Below are 19,578 nucleotides of genomic sequence, written 5' to 3' on the forward strand. Positions count from 1 at the left end.
GGAAAAAGGAGTGGATCGCTCTCACTCTCACTGTCTCTCTTCCTTTCTCCCCTCTCCGTTTCTCTGTCTGATGAAAGAGGAGCTATGATCGCTTCGACAACAAAGGGCCCAGCCGCCTGTGTTTGGATGAGGCTCTCCTTTCTTCTCTCCTTCCTCCTCCTCCTCCTCTATCTATCTCTTCTAACCCCCTCTGATCTCACTTACTCTCTCTTTCCTCTGTGCTGCCCCCCCTACCCCTCTTCCCCCCCTCCCTCACCCTCTCCCTCCCTTCCTGCTCTATCTCTCGCTGCCTGATGCCAGTCACTGGCGTTGCTGCTCCGTTCTTCGTTAGGGCCTCGCCGATACAATCAGGGGACGGAATTAAAAATCAGAAAGTGTCCTTGTCGAAGAGACACCCCGGATGGCGCACTTTGATGTCTCCTCGGAAATTTGAAATTCATATGTTGTCACACTTCATTTTATTCCCTCCCTCTCTCCCTCTCTCGCGCTCTTTCTCCTTCTGCTTTCTCCTTTTCTTCGTCTTCCTCCGTCTCCTCTCCGTCAAGCGCCATCATGTACTATTCAGTTAGAAAAGGGAGAAACGAGGGGAAGGGAGAAGAACGTAAAATGCATAGAACAAGTGTTTCTGAAAGCCCTTTCTTGTCTTTTATTTTTCATGTTTTTACTTTGTGAAGAAGGCGGGAAGATATAATGAATCATTTAATTTTCTTTTGATTGTAGGTACTGGGGTGCGTGGGCGTAGAGGTAGATGACAGGGAGTGAGGGACCACAGGACGGGGTGGAAATGTGGCGGCGGGCCACTTTGATGCCATTTCACAACCCGCCGCCAAGTCAAAGCTGTTTGACAGAGTGAAGAAAGTGTGGCTGCACACACACACACACACACACACACACACACACATTCAGACAGGCATATAAACTCCCTGGCAGAAACCCTAGACCTGTCCCCAATGAAAACAAATAAATGCACATGCCGCACAGTTTCTCTCCGCCCGTGACTCCCTCAACCCTTCAAAATGAAAGACAGGAGCTCGGACGTAATCCTGTTAAGACTTCAATAAGAGGGACATCAAAACATGTTAATTTTACACTGAATAGCATGTGAGCCACCCTGTGAGTGTGTGTGAGCACATTGTTGAGATCTGAAGGAATTCCTCTTGCAAGGAGTGCGGAAGAATAATTAGCCTTGAGTCAGTGACATTAATAAACAGTAGCCATCCAAAAGAAATCTCAAGAGCTGGATTTGGAAATGACACATTTCTGGACACATTTCTCATGCGTGTCGTCGGGAGAATGAGGGGGCACATCACCGAGTCCTTGATGGCCCCTCCCAAGACAGTTACAAATGGGCATGAAGGTGGGGTGGCGAGGGGTTGGGGATTGGGTAAGGGGTAGGGGGTGGGGGGTGTTGGGAGGTGTAAGAGCATGATGGGGTTGGAGACGGGGATGGGGAGTCCCACCGGTCCACTATACCCCAGATTCATCATTAATCACGCCTGCTGAGCCCCTCAGACCCTCCCACTGCTCCTTACCACCCCTGTCTTCCACCTATAAGACCCGCTCCCCAAGGTGGTGGCAACCCGTCCCTCCCTCCCCCTCCCACCATCTACACCACCCGCAACACTTGCCCCTCCTCAGAACAACAATTTCAGTTATCCGGCACCTCCGGAAAGTCACCCTTCTTTGTCTCCACATCTCTTTCTCTCTGTTTATATCTCCGCCCCCCCCTCCACCTCTTTTCTTCCTTTCTCCTCTTTCACTCTACATCTGCGTCTTTTACCCCCCCCCCCCCACTCCTTTTTTTTTTTTCGTTTTCTCCCTCTCTCTTTGTGACAAATGGGTTTTAATAAAAGCTGACAGAGCGATGAAATTAAAGGAGTGCATCCCATGGCCAGCTATAGCTCCAGCCCGAGCGTGGCACTGACATATTTAAAACAGGGCCTTAATTCAGTAGCCCGCCCGTGTCTTACATCACCGGGGCTCCGCAGTGTTATCGGAATCATTATTACTGCCTGACACTGTATTGTTGTTGTAAAAAAAAAAAAAAAAAAAAAAAATCATGGTTACAACTGGCACCAGAGGAGACAAGTGTTTAGCAGCCCCTTTCGTCCTTGTGCCAACAGTGACCCCTATAAAACAGTTTATTCCATTGACCCTATTAGCAGATATTAGGCCCCATCTCCCATGTTGCCTCATTACAGCCCTGGATCATAAAAAAAAAAAAAAAAAAAAACGGGGGTTGGGCTGGAGGAGGTGGCTGGAGACAGAAAGCGAGTGTGCGTCTTTTCCGAGGGAACCCTTCCATAAGGAATAACTGACGTGGAGGACTTACCCACGCCTCGGGAGATCTCGCTCGACGTTAGAAAGCATTGTTTTGTTGGATTACAGGGTTAGGAGGGAACCTAATCCCCTAATTTTTAATCTCTCTTGATTCCAGAGGGATGCATACGAGACTTGGGGGGGGGGGGGCTTCCCTGACACAGCTTGGGTAGGTGGGTTAGAGAGAAAGGGGGGCAGAGAAGAAGGGGTGAAGGGATAAGAGAAAAGGGGAGGTTTCTTAACAAAGGGGCATACGATATTAATGGCGGGGCATGACTCTATTGCCTAAAGAAACTGTGACAACAACATTGGAAATCTTTAAACGTGGAACAAGAGGCCGGCTGCAGTTGCTGAAATTGTGCAAGAACAGTTTAAAAAAAAATCTAAATCAGAAGTGAAATCAAGAGTGAGGAAGATCGCAGCTCACTCGTGCCTCAGAACAGAAATAATTCCAATCCTGTTTGTAGGCTGTGCACTACACAACGCTCAAAAATCGTTGTGTGACAGTGATAACATATCCTTCTCCCAAAACATTTCTGCTTTGTCATTTCATACCCTCACCGCCATGTGTCTGGGTGTGTGGATAATTTCTCAGACAGCTTACAGTGACAGGCTTTTGGGACGGAGGGATAAGTTGTCTGGGCGCTCATCCCTATAATCTGTGAAGGATATACAGGGTCTCCCCAGGCGGGATACAGGGACTGTTCACCTGCAGCATTAGCTAAATAAGATTAGGAGCTGGACTGGAACCCAAACACTCGCTGTGGGCGGAAGTATATATATATATATAGGGGTATATACAAAACCTCACAGGGGAAAAATTTGTTTGAAATTTCTAAGCTGGAAGCACAGTTAACACCTTTTGGAATGGGAATTTGAAGAATCCAGTTGATGCACAAAAATGTCTGAGGGGAAAGAGGGGACATCAAAACCTCCAGCCGGGTTCAACTGGAGGCCTCTTTCAAATGTAAAGTTTGCTATGGAGCTGGCGGGAAGCGGAGCAGGACGGGATGGAAACGGGGACGCAGGAGGGAGGGTGGTCGCGGCGGACACAGGGAGTTAGAAATCATTGCGTCCATTGACGAAGTAACCTTGGGCGGCTTCCAGCATGACTGAGAGAGTGAGTGAGCGACGGGGTCTTGGAGACGGGCCAAGCGGAGCCTTTTGTGCCAGCAGCCGCCACATTCCAATCAGCCACGGATATTTATACTCCGGGCCTAATTGAAAGGTTGGCTTGTGAACCATCTGCATGCACCCACACTCCAACTCCCCCTTCAACACACGCGTGCACACACACACAAAGACACACACACACACACACAAACCCCCACACACAGACACTCTCCTTAGTGCTTTACCACCACAGACACAGCCAGCTTTGACCCACAGAAGCAGGAGGCCAGACATGCTGCATCTGTGACGGTTAACATCCCGAGAGGCCACAAATTCAAAGGGTGACTTATGGCGAAAGCCTTTCTGCCAAAGGTTAAATTCAGAATTTGTTTCTGGTTCTTGATATTTACTAATTCTTATGAGATTTATGTGAGAAGATGCTGATAAAGGAAGCTGGTCAATTGCCCCGGGCCACACGTGACCTTTATGGTGCTGGGGAGCTGGGAATGACGTCATAGGCCGAGTTAACCACGTTCCGGCACAAGTTGGAGTACCAGTCATAGACAGGTTAGACGTTGTCAGTCATTGTTAGCAATACGCAATTCATGGTATTTTGGGCCTTGGTTTTTGAGGTAGTGGTTGGTAAGGAGCTTCTGACTTCCCCAGTAAGAAATACAATTCCAGTTGAATTTGCCTGACTGGGAACATGGAAATTTCAAGAAAACAGACAGGTGAACTGAGCAGTGTGTTTCATTTGGTCATCCATCACTGTAATGACAAGGTTAGCATCAGATAACACACCAGACAGTGAGGAAGGAAGTTGGCAAACATAACCGAGTGAAACGTGAACAAGACTGAAATACATTTCCGCATTTCTTCCTGAGTCACGTCAGATTAAATTTCATCGGCAATGATGGCTGTTTAACCATGAAGACAACAACTCCCATGACCCCACACTACTTCACAGTGTCATCATCTAACATCTTTTGTTTTCATTGTTTTGACTGAGAGATCCCTCGCCGCAGAAAAAGACATAATGCGTGTTTAAAACGCAGCTGTAACAAACCAATTGCTTAAAACTGAGCTAATTTGTCAAGTGCCTATCACATTTAGTTAAACGCAGCATTTATATCCCAAATATCCTGCGTCTCCATCGGTATGATTACTCCTCTCATTATGATAACATACAGCGGATAGACATGGGAACTTGACTTATTATCTACTGGTAATTTCTACAAAGTGAGCCTGCAAACCTGTAGTCAGTCACACTGTGCAGATGAGGCAGTCTGGCAGTTGATAAAAGGAGCTCAGCGGCAGTGTGAGATAAATGACTTGATGATTGATTACTGCCTAAAGCAGAAAAAAAAACCAAGCAAAACACGAAACCAGTCAGTGAAGTTTGTGTAATGAACATTTTCTCACAGTGCCACCTCGACTCAACACAGCGATTACTGGGTTGCTTTTGTATTTCAGGTCAATCTGATTATAAATCACTTTAAATAAGAAAGAAAAAAAAAAAACAAGGTGAAAGGTTTAACAGCCTTCAATCAATTTTACTACTGTATATCTTCTTGCTATAAACTAATAAATCTTTATCTTGAAGTGAAAATAAATCCTGCCTAACTCTTATTTGAACCCTCCTCTTAAAGACTTTCACCCAACAGTCACAAGAATGACCCCGTTGTGACCTGTAATCACTATTTAAACTTGATATTTCTCCGACACAATGTAAACGTTTCCGCACTGTGCGGTGAAGACCCACAGACTAAAAATAAATCATGTAAGCAAGACGCAATTTGCTAATATCTGAAAGAATCCTTCATTCATTTGTCAGGCTGCTCTTCATAAATAAAATAATTAGCTTCAAAGCTCGCCAGAATAAGGCCTAATCTTTCCTTTAAATCTAATCTGAAAATCTCAGCCACAAGTTTAACCGACTGACTAACCACATGCCAGACAGCCAGCCAAAATCGGGACTCCGGGGAGCGATGCAACAGTGAAACACAAATATCAGACTTCTGCTTTCGCGACCACTGAAATGCACCACAGGCTCGTGGGATCGGGTAACTAAACCCACTGATTAATGCACAATTAGTGGTGTGTTGTGTCAGTTAACAGGATGGGCTGATGGAGTTTGCAGCAATGGTGAGGAGTGTGTTAAAGCTCTCGGCGGGCATCCAGCTGGCCCTTCGCTCATCTCTGGGACGCGCTAGGCTTCCTCTGCCAGCTGGCACTGGAACACACCGTCATGTTCATTCATGACAGGCATCTCCAAAAACTTGTGAAAAACCTCGTGATTCTTGAATGCTCCTTTCACGAGACATTTTCAAAAGGGGGAAAACAGAGGGGGGAGAAAAAAAAAAGAAAAGAAAGACAGAACACCTTTTCATGTGTTGTAAGCCAAGGACATTTGGGGCAACTCGGAAAAAGTTTATTCAATATGCTGCCCAAAACATTATTTATGTGTGTTGTGTATCATGCCTCCCGCATTTACACATGACACAAAAAGCAGTCGGAAAAAAAAAAAAGGCTTGCTGTATACCCTGTGTCTGTCATGTGGTACTGTATATGCTAATTACATCCGTGTTTAGAGTGTTTAAAAAGGAAAAATGCCTAAATTAAGCATATTTTTAAATGCAACCATACATACTGAAATGGTTTGATGTTAATCAATACGTATGTTGCACAGTGTAGTGCAAAAAAATGGAAGTGCTCGCTGCTCACAACTGGAAAATGTTGCTATATTTAAATAGGGTAACAGAAAGGAGATAAAATAAGAAATAAAGTAGTAAAATACTGTTGGGGTATCAAGTCTGGAAATTCTTCCGTCAATGCGTGTGTCTTTTAGCAGAAAGTGTTGAATGTTAAAAGGTTAAAGGTTCATCTATTTGTTTTAGTTTTTTTTTTTACAACAGCAGGGTTGCAAATCGAAGCTGAGCATCAAAAAAATCAAAAAAAGATAATTAAAACCTCCGAATTTTAAGCCGCCGTAGGTGCTTCAAGAGAATCAAATGATAAGTTGTCATTACAAACAATGGCCACTTTAAGGATCTCAGTGTTAAGCCGCTGATTTGTTCGCACGTTGACAGTTTCTTAATGTTGAATCCTGTCCAGTTGGTACTCGCTTCGACATCTAAAGCCTGCTTATGATGAGCTTCTTTAAATCCCGGTGACGCATCAGCTTTTCATATGTTGTTTTTTTTTTGTGTGTGTGTGTGTGTGTGTGTGTGGGAAACTCCTACCTGCAACTAAAATGGTCAGATAAATGTCATAAAATAAAAAAGCACAATACCTCCGTTTGAATTTTGTGGGGCGAATGACGCACACAAATTGAAATATTCCAGTAAGTACTTCAACAAACGTACTTAGTTATAGATCAAAGTAGTACCCTTTAGCGTAGTGTGGACAGAGGAGGCAGCTGGATCTGCGGTACTGAATCACCAAATTTAGGCTTTCCACCAGGATACAGAACCATTGGCATGCTGCTGGGGAACGGGGGACAGCCTGCCAAATGCAAAATCATCCTCTGTTCTCCCTTGGCTTGTGCCTGTGATAAATCAAAATGCCGAACAACAATTAGCACTGTTGACACTCTATTCACATCCAACGGTTGATACAGGAAGTGGGCCAAATGATGTAGAACGCATCTTATTGTCTTGCCAAGTGCATCTGCTATCATCAGCAGTGGAAATCCATCCACTTGTTATATGAGCTTGTAAAAACAGATTCCACTTAACGCCAGTGTAAACTGTGTTATACAATAGATTACTGGCACTGCAAAATTTACACTACATACATAGTGCAGGAAAGGCACAAGGGACCATTAATCCCCGGCTGATTATATCTCTTCAAGAATATGAACCCACTCTATATGCCTTACAGGTCAAACATCCAGTAGCGTGTCCCCCTTCTTTACATTCAATAGGAAATCATTCGCTCAAAGCGATCAAATATACTTCAATAACAACAGAGATAAACAACACTCATCCGGTCTAATCTCTCTGCGGACCACCCAGCTCAATCAATTAATTACCTAGTCTCTGTGTTTTACTTCAGGGCATTAGTAATGATCTTTAAATATTAATTTGGCTTTGTCCAGGGACTGATACAAGGGCCCTGTTGTTGTCAAGTCAGAGGCACGCTGCGGTGGGAGGTAAACCTGAATAGCCAGAGGAGGGTTAAGAGTTTAGTTTGGCTAGCGAGAGCAAAGAGACATTTTGTTTGAAGATCACAAACAGGACAAACATTCTCCCCTGACTACTGAAAGATTTTTGTTTCCGAAAAAAAAAGGACAGAAAAAAAGTTTGAATTTGTGTTGATCTTTTTTTTTTGCAGAGAGGTTCTGTGTGTTTTCTTGTGGGTGGCTCATGTTGTGCTGAGTAAGAGAGTGCACCCACCAAAGACTGTTCAAAGGCTCGAAGACTAAACTGAGAAAAATACAATTCGACTTTGGCCTTTGATCCATTTTTATTAGTGTTGTCATGTGTTCACGATTAATTCTAAAAACTTGTTTGAGGCATCGCTGCAGGTGGAAGACGATTTCTTTTTTTCATTGCACACTCGCATGTTTTTGATTTGCCAACCTGACTGTGAGCATCTTTCCATCTGATGGTGAAATGAAGAAAAAGACAGGAAAAAAAGTGGAAAAGCGATGTAATAAAGATATGAAGACTAACAGTCCTGACCACCAGTGAGGCAAACAAACCAGGAACCACAACAACATCTGAGTTAAGATCAGGCCCGTGGAACCATCAGGCCTTCTGAGGATAGTATCTATCTTCGTTTAGGCTGTCTTTAATAATTAATCCGATACATTTATTTATTACTCTCCACCACTGAGATACCCAGGTGAGTTGAGTTTCTCTCGAGATGAATGCTCAGGGGAGGGGAGGGAGTGGAAGATTCCTCTCCTTTTTTCTCTCCTCTATCTCCTGCTCTGCATCGATGTTTGTAGCCCAGAGCAGAGGAAGCCGGGAAAAAAAAAAGCCAGATTTGGCCCCTGTCCACCTTACCTGCAAAATATCCTGAATCAGCATATTTCCCAGAGTTCCACCGGGCCAAAAGCGAAGAACGAGCGGGGGGGACTGGAGAGATGGCAGCTGTGAAGCTAATTGGCTGGTGTCTTCTAAATAGCTTAATTTCTATTTTTCTTCTAAACGGCACGTGGATATGAAATCTCTGCGCCATATACTGTAATTGTTATCTCAAATTGTACATTTGCTCGGCGTAAGAAGAGCCGAGTCAGGTGGTAAAAGCTGAAGAGTGGCTCGGCGCATAAAGTGCTCAGATCAGTTTCAATATATGTTATATCGTCGATCTTCAATCCCGCCACATGCTGTGATCAAAGACTCCTTTCAACTTCAACCTATATTAAAAAACCACAGCATTTGCAAAGACATATGCATAAGTTTTAAAGTATCTGTGCTCTTGCTGTAAAAAGATACGGGTCAGGAGGTGTTGCGCATATACAGTACCACTTGAAATGCGGCCATTGATGTTTATGTTTTCTGATGCCCTCCGTTCCAGCCTCGTTAAAATATCCTCTGAACCAAATTCAAGCTGAAATATGTAATTTTTCTGTGATCTTGGTGTATCTGGTGCTCATCTTGACATCCGACCAAAAACTTGACCGCGTGCCAAGTTCGGGGTGAAACCGGCACAAACAGGGAACAGCTTAACAAATTACCTCTCTGCTGCCAAGTCCTGGGAGGGAGGAAGAGGCACAGCGGCTTAAAAGAAAGAACTAAAAACCCCAGCTACAGAGACCGAGAAACCCCAGAGGGTGAGGGGTGAGGAGGAAGAGAGAAAGAGGAGCGAAGGTGGGTAAAAGCATATCGAGAGAGGAAGCAAGAGGCTAAAGAACATGCGAGATAAAGAGGCAGGGGGAGATGGAAAGAGTGAGAGGCAGTGCAGAGAGAGTACAAAAATGAGGGAACAGAAGAGGCTTGATATGATTTCAATGGAATGTTTGTTGACAGTGCTCCGTGGCCCGGGGCCTTGGGATAAATGATTGAACACTGCGCCTGTCAAAGCCAGAGGATTTCTGTGGGCTTGTGTTTCTCTGCGCGCTCTTTCGCTGGAGGGAAGGTAGCAGTCAACTAATTGACACAGAATTAAGCATGAAACGCACTAAGCGCAGCCCTCTTCTGCCATGGCTGGCCTCTCCACCAAAGAGAGGGGGCTTCCAGCCAGTTAAAGGCTACAGCATGAAACACACACACACAAACACACTTGCACACGCAAACACACACACATGCGGCCATATTAAGATGAAATCAGACATCTGCAAATATACAAGCGTGGATACATCTGCAAAAAAAAAAAAAGGGAAGAAAATGAAGATAAACATCTGAGCAGATGGCCCACTATTCAATTACACTAGATCAGTAATTCAACATTCTCACTCCCACACAGAAGCAAGCGCACACGAGCACATATGCAGAGGCAAAGAAGCGCAGGGTGCAGGAGGATATGCGCAGAGTACACAAGCAAACAGTATAGACTTTTCCTGTGACAAATTGCTCCATGAGAAAGTAATCCTTCAAGATTAACAGTGTCATTCTCTGCCACACCTTGCATATTATGCTCAGGGGGCTGCGATCTCAGCCGCAGGCTCCTCGCAAATGGCTTACCAGGTGTGTGCTCGTACTAACTGTTTTTGCCATGCTCTGAAAAGCAAAGCACATGAGAGAGAGGGAGAGAGAAAGAGCGAGACAATCAAGGACTTCTCCCTTAGAAAAAGGTAAAGAGAAATTGCGAAAGAGGAGGCAAAACAGTGCAAGGAGAAAAGACAACCAACTTGTAAGTCAAGGAAAATGTGTGCGGGTGAAGGAGGGGGGATTTGAAAAGGAATCCACAGCACTGTGCACAGGTATACAGGTGGGTATCCACTAGCCTGTGATTGAGCAATGCGCAGGTCGATTAAGGTTGAGCGGCACGGACCTTTAGCAGTAAATAAACAGCACCGCCTGCTGAAGCCCAGCCAGTAACACGGTGGTATACAAGGAGTCTCACCTCATTAAAACTTGGAGCTGCGACAACAAAAACAACATGACTAAGCAGCGGGTGTGTGTGTGTGTGGGGTGGGGCACTTTTGAGAACAGAGAGAAAGAGAAGGAGGGGTTTGTGCACCTCCCACAAAGGTTGTGGTAATGGTCTGGGCAGCCGTAGTGTCAGGCGGCTCCCTCTCCTCTCATCTCCACCGGCCGCATCACCACGTGAACGCCCTTGTGAAGGAGCTGGAGACGGGAAGAGGAAGGGAAAGTGAAAGGGAAGGGAGGCTGCAGGGTCAAAGGGCCAGCCCCGTCCCGCTGACTACCGACCAATCAGGAGGTGTCCTGCGCTGGCTTGGAGGTAACAGAGGGGGGAGAAGGAGGAGGAGGTGAAGAAGATGAGATAAGCAAGGAAGGAAGGAGGGTGGGTGGACTGCAAGGCGGATCCCCAGGGTCAATTATCCCCGGGAAGGAGGTACTGTAACCAACACTCTGCATCTCATTTGCAAGGCAGCAGCAAAGGTGCACCTGAGCACGGCTAGAGAGCGTCCTGCCAAAGCACCAAGGCAATTAATGTCTCCTTTCAATGACATCTCAGTGTGACAGTGGCTGGGCAGCTGTGGGCTGGGCCAACTGGCTAAAAGAGAGGGCCTCAGTGACGCCTCTTGTCTTCCCACAGAGACTAATTTCATGTAGAGATCCACGCCTCCGTTTCACCGCCAGTCTGAGGTAGAGGGTTTTTAGGTTCGGGCCTGAACTCACACACGCACACACACGGACATGCAGGCACACATGCAAAGATATGTGTGTCTAACATGGCGAAAATTCACGTCAGAAAAGCATGTACACATGGAATTACACAGACACATAAACAGTGGTACAAAGACAGACATGCAGGCACACACAGATGTCCATATATAATTAAAATGACACATGCCAGTGTGCACGTACACACACACACACACACAGAGTGACCCACAAAGAAAGGCCGTCTATGTTTAAGATTTATTGACAACTCAGGAAGTCTTCCAGGAACGGGAAGTGAAAAAAAGTGGGTACAAAATGCAGGTATAGATAAGATATAATAAGTTAAAATTAGATAAGATGAACTTTATCAATTCTGAAGGCAATTTTTAATTTTCAAATATAAATTTCAATCACTTAATCAAGAAAAGTACTGACATGCACATACAACGAAAGTGAAGAAAACCCCAACATGACAAAAAGCATTGTATGTATAAGTACGAGCTGCTGATTACTGTTACACAGTGATTATGTTCCAGAATCCACCCATTGTTTTTATATAAGACCCATAAATTCTATTCAAATTTCGAATTAAATTCTAAAAACGAAACTAACAAGGCCTATGTATATTCTAGCCAACTCCATTTATATCAAAACACAGCCAAACATTAAAGTACTCGTTCCCCTTTCGAGCAGGTTCAACAGCTTGCAAGCACTCGCTATAAAAATGTTTACCTTTCATTTCACTCACATGTCTCACATTTCTCCATGAAAAGCTTTTGCTATTGCTCTTTAACTCTGAGGGACCAACACAGGATTTTTGTTATCGTGAATAAAACTTTTTCTTTCTTCGCTGGAAATATCTTACTAAAAAAAGACAAAACTAAAATTCTGATGCCTCAGAGGGCCTCTGGAGGCCGCAGTGTTCATTATTCTGCCAATAACAAACACAACAGATAACGATACGTTGACAATTTAGTTATTCTTAGAACCTTACCATTGCTGTGCCAGAAAATGTGAACTTTGTCCCGAGGATGACGATCGAGGAAAACTCATGGGGTGTTTGAAATGGGAAGAGATTGTCTTCTGGGGAGAGCGAATGCGCTCAGTCAATATCATACATATTTCTTAGGTACATGTAAAACGTTTGGCCTCATGTGGAAGAAAGGTCAGGGGTCACCAAATATCTGTCATCCTCACCGGACTGTGACTATCAATAGCAAATTTCATGGAAAGAAGTGCGAAGATAACCTTCCCCAGGTGAAACTGACCAATGGATCAACATCGGCGTCCTCAGGCCTTAACATAAGCAGGGCAAAAAAAAATAAAAAATGTGGATAGCTTGTGCTTTAATATTAAAAAAAAGAGCATGAGGAAACCAGTAGCTATAAAATTATGGCTCAGAATACAAGAGGAACAAAAATCAGTGTTGATGACAGAAAACACAGCGTACCCTCAGGCTCTTCTTCCCTTCATACCCACATCATTAAATTAAAGACAAAAGACTGAGGAACACTCAGGCATAGAAAAGATGTGTCACTTTAAAAACTACTTCAGTGCATCTTCTTCGGATGTTGTATTACTATAGTTCTGTATGTGTTATGTTTTATAGATTAGTAAAAATAAACTTTAATGCATTGGCAATAAAACATGTGGTTTTAGAGTGAAAAAAAAGAGTAAAGCATTAACACAAGTACAATAAATTGTGCGTTTTCACAGGATATTTGTTGATTTTGCTCCGTTAGCAGTACCGAAACTGCACGGAAGAAATTTCTTGCTTACACACCAACATCAGCAAGTGCATTACCATGTAATCAAGTCATGACCTTGTGTGTGACCTCATTGCCGCGGGGCATTGCAGCTAGCAAGGCTAACATGAGGCTAATGAGCGTCATTCATTGCCTTTCGGTGCAAAGGAGGCATGCCAGTGTGCACATACACACACACACACACACACACACACACACACAGACGCAGCAGATCCAACCTTCCGATCACTGCTCCCTATAGCCCCGCAGCTCACAATGAAACCCAGTGTCTCCCTCAGTGGGCAGTCTGTGCTCTCCTCCCTGACCATCCCCACTCATCCGAGACAGAAATAGACATCGCTTTGCTTCCCTGCTCATTCTCCTAGTCAACTTGTGGTTGACACACACTGGATGAATGACTACTTCCTCCTGCTCGCCTCCGCCGACTACTGAGGTGCAGTTCCGAGTTGTCGAGCTTGCCACCGAGAGAGAAAAAGAACAAGGGAAGTTGGATTCAGCTCGCGATGCGGAGGGGAGGGGTGGGTGGGGGGAGATGGAGCATGTGTGCTAGTTTCAGCAGACACGTCCTGCACACGCACAAACACACACACACACACACACACGCATACACACACAGTTACAGCAAAGCTAGCTGGCTTTTGACAGTGGCAGAATTATTATGGCGAGGTGAATATTACCCCCGTGGGACTTCATTTACCTCCAGCATATTCACTGAGTTTCTCTGTGTTTTACTGCTCCTCATAATCCCAGCCAACCACGCACACGCACACACACACGCACACACACACACACTCGCACTCATATCACCATATCACACACTATTTTTATGTCCATGAGTGTTGTCAGGGTTATTATTGAGATCATTATGGGATGTGGGTAGTATTCAGATGCCCCCCCTCCAACCCCACCCTCTTTTTTCTTTCTTTTTTTTGTTTTTTTTTGCAGTTTTGAATCTAGGAGACCTCTCATGAAAGGTTACCAAAGCTTTCCTATTCCAGCTCCTATTCATCAATAAAGCGAATAGTCAATCATAAACACACACACACACACACACACACACACACACGCACACACACACACACACACTTAGAGAGGCAGTTTTGTATTTTGCAGCTAGTATTATTGAGATTCTCCTCTTAGAATTTAGCCGGTAAAGGTCACTGATGGACTTCTTTTGTTGTGCTGTTTGAGGTCTCTCTTGCCCATTGTGTTAACAAGTCATTAAAAATTGAGGGGAAGTGAGGCAGGCCAGGAGACATTGCATATGTTTGGAAGCATTATTATTATTAAATAATCATGTTTGTCTCCTAAATTGAGAGTGACTCATGCCACAATATCAGTAATTAGATAAATTATTGATGAGCTAGCGGGTGGGTGAGAGGATGGTCGGTGGTGGAAATGGAATTGCCAAACCCAATTACTGTCTTTTTCTCAGAGTGGCCCCATTAGGGTTGTCACTTCGACCACTAAATGGCGGCACTAATAAAACCACAACTAGCACCATACCAGCTTAATTAATAGTAAGATGATTAATATTTTAATTACCGCAGATTAAATACCACTCGCACAAAGAGAAAGCTTCACAAGATCGGAGGCTGACGTCCTGTGCTCCGGTTTTTAAAATGTCAAACATGTCGCTGTTTCAAAGAGCAGCTTTTTCACGCCGACTTGAAACAAGCACGCGGTCTCAACATGAAAAGATGTAGCAGTATTTCAGATCAGGGCACACTGATACCTTTTGCAATAACATGATAATTGACGCGTCACATTTTTCCTGAAATTTTCATTAATTGAAAACAAAGTTACACAATCAATTACATGAAGTTTTGCGTATGATAAGTGCACAAGAGAGTCAAGACTACGCACTGTAGACTAATTGAATAGTAGGTATATCTGAAAGCCCATTGGCTACATGATTTAACCTCTGGGGGTCCCCGCCAATGTCCTAAGCTCAACTGCCATCACACGATTGCAATTTTTGGCCAGTGCATTCCTTGTGTTCTCCAAATGCGCTGTTTACCTGCAACCAAATGTGATGGATCAAGAATACTCAGACTACTAATAGAAAACAGAAGGCTTCAGATAACAAAATGTTGTGCTTACAGTTTCCATAATTTATGTGCATAAGTGTTGTCATAGAGATTAATGTCTTACAACAGTCTGTATCCCTGAAATCACTTCTTAAGTTTTGGCAAAACCTGTTTTTGTAAAGAATCAGATGACTTCATTAGGAATGGAATTAAGCTTAATCCAATATCAAACTGGAAGCCCTGCATCACATTACATTTTATACATTTTAAACATTTTAAACATTTCAAACTCACCTGATCTTTAACATCCAACCACTAAGATTAGGGTGGCCCGAAATTGTAGTCACCCATCGATACCAGCAACCTCAATTCACCTTTTTTTCATCAAAATACATGAATTATTCCCAGGGAAATTCACAAAAATGTTTTGTTTTTTTTTAAAAAACACCATATCTCTCAACATTAAAGAAAGCAAAAATCTGGATCTGTTTCTTTATTACAGATAATGCTGCATATCCTGGCCCAAACTCCATCCAAGTTTCATGGGAAGCTGTTCAGTATTTTTTGTGTAATCCTGCTGACAAACCCACCAACCAACAAACGGACACAGGTGAAGACATAACCTCTTTGGCAAAGGTAAAAAAAATGAACTTGAGGTTCGATTCAGGGATTGTTTATTTTTGTTGAAAGTCATTCCTTTTAAAATGTTTTCTCCAATTCTTTAATGTGGCAAACAGTTGCATGTATTAAAAAAAGAAACTGATTAAGATAGCAGTGTTCAACTTGTATGTTGCCCTCTCCAAAGAAAGGACTTCCACAACAGACCACCCCCAAGCAAACATAATACCCCTGGGTTCATGTGTACCATCAGCACTCCGAGGCACCTGCTCCCACACACACACACACACACACACACACACACACACACCAAAGTGTGCCACAATAAAAAGTGACTATCCCTCTTCCGCTAATACAGATCAACCCCCTCTCTCTCAGGAGGGCTCAGTGTCTTCCATCCCCAACATGAATAAAACAAGTTGTTATTCTTTTCTAGATAAACACCCTCCAAGTGCCCGCAAACAAGAGGGGGAAACGACGCCAAGCTTTGGTTTTCCTCCAGCAATTGCGGTGGAGATGGGCTCCCCAGACACTCGCTGGGCTCTGCAAAGTGGTCCTACACCGCACAAAGTGTCTGCTTTGCCAGAGGCACAGGATGGAACTTCTAAGCAAAAACAAAATCTACTAAATACCTAGCGAAGCTTGCTTGCCATTTGAACAAAGCATATTATTCATTCACTTTGTCAATTCCTTATGTACATGGTATTAATCAAATTCCCCAGTGAGATCTGAGCCCTTGTTTGTTCATTTGAATCTACAGAATGACTCTGCTGGTAAGTGAATCATTAGGAAGCATCACTTTGGCCCAGATTTGACAAAGAGGCTGGGAAGGTGTACATTAGCCGATGGAAAAGGTTAAGCATGGTAAAATGAGAGAGGAAATGTGGCGGACAAATTGAGAAATTAGCAATGTGCGGGTAGGGAAAGTCTCGGAGGACCCGGCGCTGAGGCGAGACCTATTATGGCACATGGCACCAGGCAGCTGGGTGGGTAATTATCATCATGTGTTTAGCAAGGCGCCCTTATCCAGGGCAACATATATGACTTGTGCTTTAACCACTTAGTTGGCCCATTTAGCTCTTTGCAGCGGTGTGCGTGTGTAAGGGGGGGGGTTGATTTTCAGTGGTACGCTGCTTTAACAGTAGGCGGCGTTCCCCCCCGCAGCAGGTGCTGGCAAGTCAGCCATAGTTGGCACCTTGGACTGTGATGCAGGTGTGTGACCCGTACTGCGGTGCCAGGGTGGCAGAGGTGGCCTCACTGTGAACGGGTGCAGATTGATGTCCTTGGGGAAGGTGAGCGAGTGACCCTATGAAGATCCAGCTGTGAGCCTGGTGAGCCAGGTGTGTGTGTGTGTGTGTGTGTGTGTGTGTGTGTGTGTGTGTGTGTGTGCGTGTGTGTGTGTGTGTGTGTGCGTGCGTGTGCGTGTGCGTGTGTGTGTACACATGTGAGTGTGAGTCTTTTAGTGTCTCCATGTGTGCCCACTGCCTGCCTGGTACCAAACAGCTGGCTCCCACCATCTGCTACTCCTCTACAACAGCAGCCCCAGAACGTGTATACGTTGTGTGTGTTTTCAATGTGTTGCAGGTCTTTTTTTTCTCAGTAAAATTCATAATTAGATATGCCAGAAATTGTATGTAAGATTAACTAATTTAAAAGGTTGTAATATGTAGTAAAAGATGCAACGAATGGACTAAGGTACCCATTGAAATGGGAGAATTTTATTTCTTTTTTTGCTGTAATTTATTTGCGTAATAAAAACATCCAGCAGGTGTACATTTCTTTAAAAGCTACACAAAGACTATCTAGTATATGTTAGCGTTCCCCTTTGGTTGTTAATAATTTGCTCCAAGCAAGCAAACCTATCGAACACACTCGGGTAGAAGAGAGAGGGATTGGGAGGTTGGGGGGTTAGTATGCTAAAATCCACCCAAAACAAGACACATGAGACACACGGTTCTAGTGTTAATTAGGGAGCCAATATTACAAGATAAATCAGAGATGGAGGGAATGTTTGGAGGAGAGAGAGATGAGGGAGGAGGGAATGGGAAGGAGGGAAAAAGAGCGAGGGAGAAACAGAGAGCGAGGGACGGCAGGGTGTTGATTTGAGCAGGGCCTGGGGGCAGCCTACGAGGCAGAAAGGGGAATGATAGACTGGCTAACCAGGCGCTGATCAGGCCTGTGCAGCTCTCCTTCTTTCATCAATAGTGAACAACCAAAGTGGCAAGAGAAAGTCTGTTAGCTGCACACTTATTTCGCTTCAAAGTCGGCGTTAAACACCATCAAGTGTCACTCGAGTTTAAGCTGATCAATTATGCGTTTTGATCTACTGATGGCTGAAACCGTACTTCTATGGATCAGCACTCAGAAAGCGTTTTCTTTTTTTTTTTTACGAGAAAACCGACGCCGTCTGCAGCGCTTGTGCACACACGCGCGGCCTGCGAGTATCATGTTGCTCACAGAAGACAGTAATGAAAAATGATGTCCCTCTACCTCCCCAAATTTCAAGTCTAACAGCGGCGGCGAAAGTGAGTAATCTGTAATCGGAGCGATGTGGAGGAGTGCAGCGCTGCTAATGCGACTAGACCCCGCTGTTCTCCGAGGAAGACAGCGCTGGAGGGGAGGAAGAAGAGGAGGAGAAGGAGAGGCAGCGAGATGAGCAGGAGGAAGAACACACACCGAGGTAGTTGGGGGATCGCTTGCTCCGAACATGGCAGAAGGTACGGAAACAAGGCGCTCTGTGTGGGCCCCATTATTTTTACTCCCCATTCTCTTTTCCCCTCTCTCCTTTTGAAGACGGCGGGATTTTTCTCCTCCTCCCTGACATAAAAGTAAACAACGTTGCCTGCAGGCACAATTTTCCCGGCAACACAATAAAATGTGCAGTGAATTTATGATGGTCATCCATTAGCTCTTACCAAGGAAACATCACCCGTATCTGTCGTCCATCATTATAATAGAGGGTTAATGCACTGAATTTACATAAAAAAGTCATATTGTCTGCATGAATTATTTACACCCTCAGCTGTTTTTTCCAATTTCCCTCTTTTTTTTCCCCTTCTCCGTCCTCTCGTTCGTGGCGAGGGGCTTTTTGGTCCGGATTCTTGTGGAGAAAATCTGACAGTAAATTTCGCCGTGAGGTGGTCCTGTCGCCGCCACCTCACTGTCCCAATATTTCTCTCCGATCCTCCCTCTTTTCATCCCTCCTGCCCTCCCTCTCATCCTCGTCTTCTGTCTGTCTTTGTCCATGAGTGACAAGTGAGAGCTAGGAGGCACTGTGATGGGCTTGTTTATGGCCTTTCTGGTTGAGTCAATCAACACTGAAAATCTTCTAAGTAGGTTCCACCGGTGATCACAGTAGATTAGATTATCAATTCCATGCCGTATTTGACAGTGTAAAGATGAACCTGCAATATGAGTGTGGACAGGGCACAATATTAAAAAAAGATTATTCATTAGCCTATTCACAAATTTAGCCTAAAGTTAGCTAAGTCATTAAATCACATGCTACAGTAAAGATTATCTCACCCTAATTCTTTAGTGGTGCTAATCTGGCAACGCACACAGAATGATCACAGCGCCACTCGTCCTACTGTAAATGAATTATCCCGATATCACACCCCTGTAATGAAGGCTTGTACAGCGCTAACAGTTGCCTTCCAGACCCCGGGGAAAGGCTCAGTGATTGAGCAATTATGACAGGCTCAATTACTGTCATCATATTATCATAGCTAATCCAACTCCGCCATGCTGCGCCTTCCACTGCACTGATCACAGCGCCTTTTTCACTGTCACTGAGGTGAGAAAGTGCTGTCACTGACACTGCTTTTGCTCCCATGAACACGCTCAAATGAATATGTGGCAAATATGTCAATCTACGGGGCCTGTCTCTGTTTCTGTCTTTCTACTGGATGTCTCCGCAATGGATGTCTTAATTTTTTTCTAATTCCGCCTGACAGTGCCACAGGCGCTCTGGGCTAAACTTGTGACGCGCCT

This window comes from Sparus aurata, chromosome 17, assembly GCF_900880675.1.
Source record: "Sparus aurata chromosome 17, fSpaAur1.1, whole genome shotgun sequence".
Lineage (NCBI taxonomy): Eukaryota > Metazoa > Chordata > Actinopteri > Spariformes > Sparidae > Sparus > Sparus aurata.